At 41.7% G+C, this 12,543-nt stretch overlaps 1 protein-coding gene across 8 annotated transcripts in view; it reads left to right on the top strand.

Annotated features, from left to right (window-relative positions):
* The window catches only part of KIAA1217 (KIAA1217 ortholog), an 820,709-nt gene that overhangs the window by 396,656 nt on the left and 411,510 nt on the right, over positions 1 to 12,543 (top strand). The window lies entirely within an intron of this gene.

The raw sequence follows: 12,543 nt of genomic DNA, 5'->3' as shown, positions 1-12,543 counted from the left end.
ATCACCGACTCGATGGACGTGAGTCTGAGTGAAGTCCGGGAGATGGTGATGGACAGGGAGGCCTGGCGTGCTGCGATTCATGGGGTTGCAAAGAGTCGGACACGACTGAGTGACTGAACTGAACTGAACTGAACAGCATAACTGGTTAGCTGTTCGGAAGGTAGGAGCAAAGGGAAGTTATTGTTGTATTGAAATCAACCTGCATATCGACGTCATAGATCCTGTTCCAATATGGTGGCCCCAGAGTGATGGGGCGTCCGCAGAGAAGTGCTGGAGGTGGACCGTTAGATGCCCAGGGGCTAAAAAGGAGCAGCAGGTTGGAATAGAGCTGCATCAGGGGGTCAGGAGAAGACTTCAGAGCGGGAGTGTCTCTGAAGAACCTATAAAAGTGATCTTAGAGAAAAAGAGTCAGCTTTCAATGTTGGCCACACTCTCTTCTGATTCTATCAAAGAGATCTTTCCTTTGAAAGATCTGTCTTTCATACTTTAACTGTGGGGATGGAGCTTGGTCAGAAACAGCAATTAGTGGGTGAAGGAAGATGGGAATGAGAAAGATACAGGAAGCCAAACTCTCTGTCTTGAAGACACCACATTGCCTGCAGGCAGCCTTGGATAGAAGGTGATAGTGATGATGGTTTGGCTTCCCCGGTGGCTCACACGGTAAAGAATCCACCTGCAGTGTGGGAGACCTGGGTTCGACCCCAGAGTTGGGAAGATCACCTGGAGGAGGGCATGGCAACCCACTTCAGTATTCTCACCTGGAGAAGCCCCATGGACAGAGAAGCCTGGCAGGCTACAGTCCATGAGGTCACAAAGAGTCAGACAGGACTGAGCCACAAAGCACGGCACAGATGGTTCAAGTGCTGATGAATCCTGAGCTGGGCATTCTCATCCGAATTGAGACTCTGTTTTGTTACTGGCAGAAAACGTAGAACTTTTTCTTAACTAGGAATGATCAGAAAAGTCAAAGATTTGTAGGAGTTTTCATCAGGAGCAGGGAAGAGCTAATTTCTTTGATCAGGCTTAAAGGGACAATGACAGGCAAAAACAGTACTCTTTTATGACTACAGCTGACATAAGTGATTTGTTCAGTGTGCCGTTTATGTTTGGATTCTGGTGAGATGCCCCAGGAGAAATACAAGGAAAGTGCTCTGGGAGGCCATGTATAAAAGGCACTTGCTTCTAGCTGGAGTGGAAGTGTGCCTGAGGAAAGGATACGTGGAGAAGGCGCATGCAGCAGACTACTTAAAGATAAAGAGATTTAAACATGCAGAGATTCAGGATGGGCTAGGGAGGGTGGGGGGCTGTTGGAGCTTTTTTAAAGACATTTCTAGCAGAGCAAACAAACAACAACAACAACTAAAGCAAAGGATGTGTCAATGTACATTCAGCCTTGGCCAAAAAAAAAAAGAAAATACCTTTCTCAGGAGAAAGATTGATAACGGAGAGAAGGCTATTCCTGGGTGAGGACAGGGGGTACATGGGTAATCTCTGTGCCTCCCCTTAATTGACTCTAAACTGCTCTTGTAATTGTCCTTTAGAGAAAATAAATGCAAGGATAGGACTCCCCTGGGGGTCCAGTGGTTAAGACTTCGCACTTCCACTGCAGGGGGTGCAGTTCGAATCCTGGTAGGGGAACTAAGATGATGCATCCTGCGCAGCATGGCCAAAAAAAAAAAAGGAGACAGAGCAGCATAGCAGATGCATATAGGCTCGCAATTAGTTCCATTTGGCTGAACCCAGGCATGGGGCAGTAATGGAAAATAAGCTAGGAAGCATTGACCTCCAGCTTGGGTAAAAGCCTAAGGCGTGCTTGAAACCTCAGCGGGGAGTCTTCAGAAAAGGCAAGAATCAAGAACGAGGCAGGGACCAGGGCAAAAGGAGAAGCCCTGTGGTTGAGCTGACCTTCATGTTAGGTGGCCCAGTGTCTACCTGACAGTGTCCAGCAAGGTGTGGGGCATCAGTTTGTTTCTAGATAGATCAGGGTGATAACCAAGGAGAGTTGATGTGATAAGCAGGACGTGAAAACAAGAAAGTGTAGGCAGTGGGGATGATAAATTCAGTAAGTTATACCTGAAGGTATTAATTTCATCTTGGAGGAGGTTTGGGAGTTATATCTGAATAGATAAGAAAGGCTTCTTTTCAGACAGGCGGCTCCAACACTCCATTTCTATGACCTCTGATGAAGTAATATCATTCCTCTAGGCCTCAGTTTCCTCATTTATGAAGTGGTAATAATAATAATGCGTGATAACTCAGTCCAGACACAGATTGCCCAGCATGGTGCCTGACACATTTTTGGTGACCAGGAAAACCAACTCTCTTCTTGGTTCCTTTAAGACAAGGAGGAGGATGGATATTTTCTAAGAAGCAGGCTGCAAATCAGGTTATGGTCCCCATCTTGGCAAAAGAACTAGAGAAAAAAAATCCATAAGCCACAGCAGATGCTCTGTTTCATGGACCAAGCCATCGATGGAAGGTTTGAGGTGGGGAGGCTTTAGGACTATCGGTCTTGAGATTCCCTCCATACTGAGGTAAGGACAAGAGACCACCCCATATGGCAGTTCTCAGTCTGCTAGCCTTAAGTGGGATTGGCTGAGGGGTTGGGTGGGACTGAGTTTGCAGGTCACAGGTCCTCAGTGCTTTTTTAGGTTGTCTGGGAGGCAAGAGAAAAATGGAGAGTGGGGAGCAGGTTTGCAAGGCAGAGAGTTTGAACATTATTCCACTGCAATCTCAGACTTTGAAGGGGGGCAGAGCTGGAAGAAGGGAGACATGTGAGACTTCACCTGTCCATGCAGCCAGGGAGCTGTAAGGGTGAGCTTGTGGAGAGGCCCAGAGAGTAAAAAGAGCATGGATCACAGCCGGGAGGCAGAAAAATGTTAGAGTGAAGAGACAGAGTCTAGACATAGCTCTGTTGCTAAGCTTTCTGAGCATCAGGTTCTCCAGGCTTATGTCAAAGGGGCTTATGTTGACATTTCACCTACCCATAGACTGGGATCTGAAACCTGATCTATGCAAAATTCAGCCAAAACAGAAAGCCTGATTTAAATGGTCTTTAGTCAGTAAATGTAGACATGATTACAACCTTCACGCTGAAAAGATGAGACAGTACTCCTCTCCAGTTTATTCATCAAGGACTATATACTTAATTTTGACACAATTTAAAATTTTGACATACTAGTTACTCTCCCCAGGAAACTAAAGATGCAGACAAAAAGGCTGTTAGAATAGGAGATGACCATAGTTAAAAGCAAGTCTGGGAGCTCACTACAAAGAAGAGATAAGGGGAAGTAAAAGAATTATTTTATTTATTTTGCTTATTTTTTGCATTAATTTTTATTGGAGTACTGTTGCTTTACAATGTTGTGTTAGTTTCTGCTGTACAGCAAAATGAAAATGTGATACATGTATCTCCTCCCTTTTGGACTTCCTTGCCAGTCAGGTTACCACAGAGCATTGAGTTGCCTGTGCTATACAATAGGTTCTCATTAAAGTGAAAGTCGCTCAGTCATGTCCGACTCTTTGCATCCCCATGGACCAAACAGTCCATGGAATTATCCAGGCCAGAATGCTGGCATGGGTAGCCATTCCCTTCTCCAGGGGATCTTCCCAACCCAAGGATTGAACCCAGATCTCCTGCATTGTAGGTGGATTCTCTATCAGCTGAGCCATCAGGGAAGCCCAAGAATACTGGAGTGGGTAGCCTATCCCTTCTCAGGGATCTTCCCGAGATCTTCCCAACTCAGGAATCAAACTGGGGTCTCCTGCATTCAGGCAGATTCTTTACCAGCTGAGCTACCAGGGGAGCCAGGCTCTCCTTAGTTATCTATTTTCTACATAGTATCAGTACTGTAGGTATGTCAGTCCCAATCTCCCAATTCATCCCCCTCCCCCGCCCCCTTCTCTGGTGTCCATATGTTCTCTCCATCAGTGCCTATTTCTGTTTTGCAAATAAGATCATCTATACCATTTATCTAAATTCCACATATATGCGTTAATATACGGTATTTGTTCTTCTCTTTCTGACTTACTTCACTCTGTATGAGGGAACTTTTTTAGAAATAGCAGCACAGATCTCCTCAGCCCGGGGGCTAGGGTACACATGTGTGTATCGCCATGTGCCTTGGGGACTCTCCAGATTTGTGTGGTAGTTTCTGGAATCTGCAAACATCATGACTAATCGATGCTGCAAAGATAGTTGAGTCATTGAAAAATGGATAAATTAGAAAAGAAGCAGAGCATGGAACTAGAACACATTTTAAAAGTACTATTGAAAATTATAGAACTTTTAAAATCTGGGCCTCTTAAGGCCCAAGTTTTCATTATATGAATATATTTGTTTATCCAATACTTGTGTTTGAGAAGTCATAATATTCTTACATAGACCCACTGTGACTGACTATAAAATGTACAGACCGCTTAAAATTAAAAGAAAAAGGGGAAACAGATATACCAGAACATAGTCAAACCAATGGTCACATTGGTCAGTATGAATTTATATTGATAATCCTACCATTGCTGAAAATATTACTGTGATTTGTTTTTATTGAGTATTATAGCCTTTGGGGGCTTCCCTGGTGGCCCAATGGTAAAGAATCCACCTGCAGTGCAGGAGACGTGGGTTTGATCTTGGGTCAGGAAGATTGACTGGAGAAGGAAATGGCAAGCCACTCCAGTGTTCTTGCCTGGGAAATCCCATAGACAGTGAAGCCTTGCAGGCTACAGTCTATGGGGTCACAAAAAAATTGGACATGACTTAGCAACTAAACAACAACGTAGCCTTTTTAGTAAGTTTATAATAATATAAGGCAACAGCTTTCTTACTTTAGAATCTTAAATTGCTATTCACAAAGAAAGCCACCATTGACAACAGATTTTAGGCCTGGTTCTTCTAGAAAACATTGGCTGAGCACTTTATGCTGTAAGGACACACTAGCTGACCCTTGAAATTAGCTCAGAGTGAGACTGAATTATTCAGATTTCTCATTTTTTAATGACTTACACAATATCAGGCCTACCCTAAAGTCAAATCTTGCAAACCCTAGTGTCAGAGTTCAAAGTAGAGTATCAAAGATAGCTTGAATGATGGTGGCATTGTTAAAATAAGGTATAACTCCTTCGCAGTTTACAGTGCTCATTCAGTATGTAAGTTCCAGCATATTTGTTTCAAAAACATACCTTAAGGAACTTGCTGGTGGTTCAGTGGTTAAGACTCCATGCTTCCACCATGTGGGAACTAAGATCCCACATGCTACATGGCCAAAAAATAAATAAAAGTCTTAAAAATTAAAAAAATACAAATGAGTCCCATGGAATCACATTGGATAAGGCATTGGTCACTATTAAGCCCTTTACAGAAGTAAAGAGATTGTTGGTATATTGGATACTACCTTGGAGTCTGAAGACTGCAGAGGCTCAAGTTCACCCTCACTCTGCTGGCGGGATTAGAGTTCTGTCTGCCCCCCAGCATCCAGGCAGGTTAGTGACTGAATCCTGCCAAGACCCAGTGACTGCAGATGCCTGGACTTGCAGCAGAGCATCCCTGAGCCCTCAGGAGAGCACTTTTCCAGCGGTGATTCAGGAGAGAGAAGGATCATTATCTTCCACTCCACTGCCACTTCCTTTGAAAGGCCACACCACATTTGAACAAACCTGCTTTTCTTGGAATGTCTAGCACCCTGAAGGTGGCCCAAGGACCAGGACTTTTTGTCCAGAGTTTCTTTCAAATTGTTATGAACTGAGTTCATTTTTTAAACATGTGGCTTTAAAGCATAGAGTAAAATCATATTATTACATAAAGTATCATAAGTCATTTATAACTCTACCAGGATGTGCCAAGCCTGAACTTGAAAACTGTAAAGATGTAAGTTGTATTTGGAAGGTTTCAGCATCAAAAATACCCTGTTCATACTAATGACTATGAAGCATCAAGATATAATTATCTGTGTATTCTCTGATTAAACTGATGTCATGACATCTTATTAAAAGCACTTCTTTTCTATTCATGGTCTCAAAAAGCCAGGGTTTAAGTAGACATGTCAGATCATATTTGGCAATTCTTTCAAATGCACCAATGAATTCTGTTGGGATTCTTTTTTTAATTGCAAAGGGCATTCATTTTGTATTAAATAAAGTAACTTAAAATGTAAAACTAATATATTCTTAATGTAGATTTGAAAAAGAGAAAGAAATTTTAAAAAGCTATAAATAACAACTATTAAAAATTGGACTTGATCAGAAAATAAAACTTACTCTATAAAAGACTCTATGGGCTGGTAGAAAACATTTAAGAATCAGATAGTTGACAGAAGACTTGTACCCAAGAATAATGAGCACTTAAAACTCAACAGTTAGGAAACAACCCAATTAAAAAACAGGAAATGGCTTGAACAAACACTTAGCCATAAAGAAGTTTATATAGTTGGCACACAAGCACATGAAAAGGTGTTCAACATCGTTAGTCATTAGGAACAGGCAAGTTAAACCATGATAAGATACCACCATTAACCTATTGGAGTAGATGAAATTTAAAAGATTGACAATGCCATGTGTTGGTAAGAATGCAGAGCAAATGAGACCTTTACATCCTACTGGTGGGAATGCAAAATGCTGGAAACCAGCTTGGCAGTTGCTTGTAAGGTTAAACATACACGAACAAGACGATCCAGCAATCCCACTTCTAGGTATTTACCCTGGAGAAATGAAAATTTGTGTTCACACAAAAACTACACAAATATTTAGAGAAGCTTTATTTATAATCTCCAAAAACTGGTAACAACCCAGATCTTCTGAGGATGAGTGGATTAAATATACTGTGATAAACACTGCTGACCTGAAACAAATAGAATGCCAAGTATCTCTCCAACAAAGATGGATTTATTTGGGATCAGCAGAGAATTACTGTCTGAGTCTGCAAGCCACTACAAGTCCTGGAAGGGCAACACAAGGAAATGCTTTTATAGAGGGGAAAAGGAAGTTGGGAGGGCTATGTAAACGAGAGTCTGTGGTTTGTTGTTGGCTGAGCCCTGACAAATCTTCTTCCTGATGGGCAATCAACGCAGGGTGTGAGAGCTCCCTCTTCTGGTCTTCCAGCTCTATTTTCTAAATAGTATTTTTAAACTATCTTGGCCCAATTTATTAATATTTTATTTTATTTTTTGCCCTCTTGGCATGTGAGATATTAGTTCTCCTGTCAGGTTTTGAACCCATGCCGCCAGCAGTGGAAACACAGAGTCTTAGTCACCCGATCACCAGGGAAGTCCCCCTCCCAACTCTATTTAATTGAGGCTTCTGTTTATTGTTTTACAGTACATGTAGGGGAATAGTCCTCAGCCATAAAAATGGAATCAAATTTTGACGCTTGTGTATATCAAACAACTTTGACTCATAAAATAGTTATGCTAATTGAAAGAAGCCAGATAAGAGTTTACCTAATATATGATTGCATTTGTAAGACATTCTCAAAAACCAAAAGTATAGGGACAGAAGATCAGTGGTTAGGTGTTGGGGGTTATGATTGCAACTGGATAGCAAGAGGGAATTTCAGTGGATGTTAGAACTTCTAAGTTTCCTGATGTGATAACAGTTGCTGCATAAACTATATATGTTTAAATTCAAAGATACTACACTTGATCCTAGCCAAAAGCTTCCCTGATGGATCAGTGGTGAAGAATCCACCTGGAATTCAGGAGACACAGGAGATGCAGGTTCAATCCCTGGGTCAGGAAGATCCCCCGGAGAAGGAAATGGCAACCCATTCCAATATTCTTGCCTGGGAAATCCCACGGACAGAGGAGCCTGGTGGGCTACAGTCCAAAGGATCGCAAAGAGTCGGATGCAACTGGGGACACACACACACGAATTCAAAGAACTATTAAATTCCTGGAGCACACATGCACAAATGTCCATTTTATTGTGTATCAATTTAAAAAGACATAGAGAACAGACTTATGAACACAGGGAGAGGGGAGAAGATGGTGAGATGTATGGAGAGAGTAACATGGAAACTTATCATATGTAAAATAGATAGCAAAAAAGAAAATGAGTAATATCATGAGTAGTCATAAGGACCAGGGTTTCTTTTTTTTTTGGCTGCGCTGCATCTTCGTGGCTACATGCTGGTTTTCTCTGGTTGCGGCGAGTGGGGGCTACTCTTCGTTATAGTGCGAGGAATTTTCATTGCAATGGCTTCTCTTGTTGCAGAGCACAAGCTCTAGACGTGAGGACCTCAATAGTTGCAGCATACCGGGTTAGTTGTTGTGGTTGGCGGACTTTAGAGCACAGTCTCAGTAGTTGCGACACATGGGTTTATTTGCTCCAGGGCATGTGGAATCTTCCTGGTCCAGGAATGGAACTCATGTCCCCTGTACTGACAGATGGAGTTTTATTCACTGCACCATCAGGGAAGTCCCAAAGACTAGGATTTCTATGAGAAAAAATTAATTTTGCTATTAAATTATGACAGCATAAATAATTTTAAAAAATAGTCTCAGAATTTTAGTAGTCTTCATAATATAGTTTGCATATTTGAGAACAATAGGCACAATTTTGCAGAAAAAAATTGTCCTCCTCCACTTTGCCAACTTCAAAATCTTTAATTTGAATAGGTGATCACAGAATTTGTCTAGTCATCCACACTAATCTTTTTCATGCAGTCACTGGGCAGTGCTGGAATGTTAAATTTGATAATGGAAGGAGTTACTTGATTAAGAAATTTAATCTTTCTCCAAGGGTCTCCTGAGGATTTACTCAGTGATGGGAATGAAATGGTCCAATGCACAAACAGGTAGAATGCTTGTCTTCCCAGATTTTAAGTGGACAGAGGTCTGTGGGCAGGAGAGTGTGGAGGAGGGGAAGGACAGACAGCCACTTGGAAATAGGAGGAATGATTTCTGGGTTAAAGAATCTCCTGTACAAAGTCCAGAGAGTCCTCTTGTGTTGAGGTATAATCTTGCCTGCCTGGTGTAAAACTGCACAAAGGGAAGTGTTTTGGGGGGATTGTTGTTTGTTTCTTTTGAGTTGGGGGAAGGATTGCTCAGGACTTAGTGAAATGCAAAATCTTAAACTGAAATGAAATAGTTGTCCTGCCCTGACAGTGAATTCACGCCCCGAGGTGTTTAGTGGGAGAAGGCGTTCTAAGCGCTGCTAGTGAGTTCTAACTGGGAAACTTGTTAGAAGGCATCTGGCCTCCTTTGACCTGATGCTTGGACACAGGTCACTCCACGCTCACACCTCTGGGACCTCTGTTGAGGCTCTTGGGGCTTTGATGACTTCGTGCCAAGTACTCTGAGAAATAAGAACTGAGTGATTTATTTGAGAGGATGTTGAAACTTGGGGTGGGTTTCCCTAGTGGCTCAGCAGTAAAGAATCTGCCTGCAATGCTGAAGACACAGGAGACACAAGTTTGATCCCTGGGTCAGGACAATCCCCTGGAAGAGGGCATGGCAACCTATTCTAGTATTCTTGCCTAGAAAATCCCATAGACAGACTGGAGGGCTACAGTCCATAGGGTGGCAAAGAGTCAGACACAACTGAAGCAACTGAGCACACATCCACACACAAACCTTGGGGTGAGAGATTTGGGCAAACTTTTAAAGTCACAAATGGGGCTTCCCTGGTGGTCCAGTGGCCAAGACTCTGTGCTGCCAGCGCAGGGGCCAGGTTCAGTCCTCGGTCAGGGAACTAGATCCCACATGTTGCAGCTAAAAGATTCCACATGATCCTGCGTGCCTCAACTGAGACCCAGGGCAGCCAGATTTTTAAAAAAGACAAAACAAAAAAAAACAAATACCTCCATGAGAAATAAACTTTAGATGTATTGTGGACAATAATGAAAATGATTCTTTCTTCCAGAACAAATGGTTTGGAAAAAAAGGAGTACAGGGAGAGTTAATGTTGATTTTGCAACAGGATTTAATATCTGGCTTGGTTGGGTAAAGAATTTATTAGCAGTGTTCTTCACCCTCAGATGGTTATTAGCATTGTAAAATAGCATCATTCTTAACCCTCAGAGGATTCCATTGGAGAGGGTCAGATCATGACTCCAGAATATTTCCACTGAATTCTGACTTAAGCCACTGGATTAAACAGCTGTGGTCTAATGATATGCAGCCACTGTCCTTTCACAAATACAAATCTGAGGCCCATCGAACTTCTGATGCCAAAAAAGCATATTGATAAAAGCAAATTGAATCTGATCTCTACTTTTGATCGTTCAGAAGGAGCCAAGATCAATATATGCATATGGTTCAAGCTTACAGAGCTGTTATATTTATTTTTTAAATGTTATTTTAATTGACTTATTAAAACTTAGAACCAAGTAACCCATAAAAATGATGTTAATATAAATAATAAGATTCTTAGGCTATCCGTTGAGGATCTGTTAAACCTATAACTAAGCTGGACCATGGAAACTTATCACACCCAATCGTATTTCTCTTGGAAAATGAATTCCAATTTGAGACACAAAATAGAAAGCACAAGGATCCCTTTACCCTCTCACTGGGTTATTTGGTGGGCAGACTACACATTTTCTGAGGGTAGAAACAAAGCAGAAAAACTAGACTCCTTGCTGTGGGGTGAATATTTGTGTACCCCCAAATCCACATGTTGAAATTCTAATCACCAAGCTGATGGCACCTTTGGGAGGTACTCAGGTCATGAGGGCAGAGTATTAATAATTGAGATTAGTGCCTTTATGAATGTACTCGTCTGGATACTAAAAGCCCAGCATATACACAGAGAGAAAGAATTTAGTACTAACATTAAAGACCAAAGGTACCATAATTCCACCATAGGAGAAAGCCATGAATCTATACCATGCTAGAAATGTTTTCTTACACCATTAAAAAGTAGGGTAGAGAGGGAATTAATTCCCTGGTAGTCCAATGGTTAAGATTTCATGCTTCCACTGCAGGGGGCGCAGGTTCGATCCCTGGTCTGGGAACTAAGAACCTGCATGCCTCTAAGTGTGGCCAAATAATATTAATAGTAATCTTTAAAAAAAATGAAAAAAAGTAGGGCAGAAAGGAGAAAATAGTAAGGAGCAGTTCTCTGGTTGTTTCACGTAGATTTCACGTAGATTCTTTAGGGTTGGGAAGGGCACAGTAGTTGAAGAAGGTTTAAAGTTAGATAAGGAAATATGGAGGGAAGTGTCTCCATAGCTTTGTGGAAACCTGGTGGAACAGGAAAGCCATGCAGGATACAGCTGGAGTCTTGCTGCCCTTTGGTCACAACAGCTGTAGTGACGTGGTTATCTGGTCATCTCATCAACATGTGCTCTCATGTTAGGGACTCAGCTGCCTTCTGCTTCTACTTATTTGGCAGCCGTAATTTCCTAGGGAAGCTTCCCTGTGTGTCCCATATTCAGTCTCACCAAGAACCAGGGTTTGATTTGTTCAGCCAGTCACCACTGAGATAGGGTGGGCTTCTTTACATACCTGACCTCCTCCTTTGCGAGCAGCAAGACTTCAGATGAGTAAAAAGTAACACACACATTGGCTGTCTGCATCATTAGAGTAAAACTACACAATCTGCAGAAGTGAAGAAACAAAGGATCCAATGGTAAATAAAAAACAAATTTTACAAACTTAAAGTAGAGTTGCCATATGATCCAGGAGTCCCACTCTCTGGCATATATTTGGAAAAGATGAAAATTCTAATTTGAAAAGATACACCCCAATGCTCATAGCAGCACTATTTATAATAGCCAAAATACGGAAGCAACGTAAGGATCCATCAACAGATGAATGGATGAAGAAGATGTGTGTGTGTGAATATGTATATTAATATATGTGTGTGCATATACAATGGAAGATTACTCAGTTCCCAAATCACTGCAGATGGTGGCTACAGCCATGAAAATAAAAGATGTTTGCTTCTTGAAAGAAAAGCTATGACAAACCTAGATAGTATATTAAAAAGCAGAGACTTACTTTGCCAACAAAGATCCATATAGTCAAAGCTATGGTTTTTCCAGTAGTAATGTATGGATGTGAGAGTTGGGCCATAAAGAAGGCTGAGCGCCAAAGAATTTATGCTTTTGAACTGTGGTGTTGGAGAAGACTCTAGAGAGTCCCTTGGACTGCAAAGAGATCCAACCAGTCCATCCTAAAGGAAATCAGTCCTGAATATTCATGCAAGGACTGATGATGAAGCTGAAACTCCAATACTTTGGCCACCAGATACGAAGAGCTGACTCACTAGAAAAGGTCCTGATTGTGGGAAAGATTGAAGGCAGGAGGAAAAGGGGAAGACAGAGGACAAGATGGTTTGATGGCGTCACCAACTCAATAGACATGAGTCTGTGCAAACTCCAGGAGATGGTGAAGGACAGGGAAGTTTGGCGTGCTGCAGTTCATGGGTTTGCAAAAGAGTCAGACACGACTAGAGCGACTGAACAACAAAAAATTACTCAGCCTTAAAAAATGAAATAATATCATTTGCCACAACATAAATGGACCTAAAGATTATCATACCAAGTGAAGTAAGTCAGACAGAGCAAGACAAATATTATATGATATGACTTACATGTAGAATCTAAAA

The sequence above is a fragment of the Bos grunniens genome, chromosome 13, assembly GCF_055505025.1.
Source record: "Bos grunniens cultivar Pamir isolate PY7600 chromosome 13, Bosgru_T2T1.0, whole genome shotgun sequence".
Lineage (NCBI taxonomy): Eukaryota > Metazoa > Chordata > Mammalia > Artiodactyla > Bovidae > Bos > Bos grunniens.
This window is presented reverse-complemented; position numbering and strand designations above follow the sequence as displayed.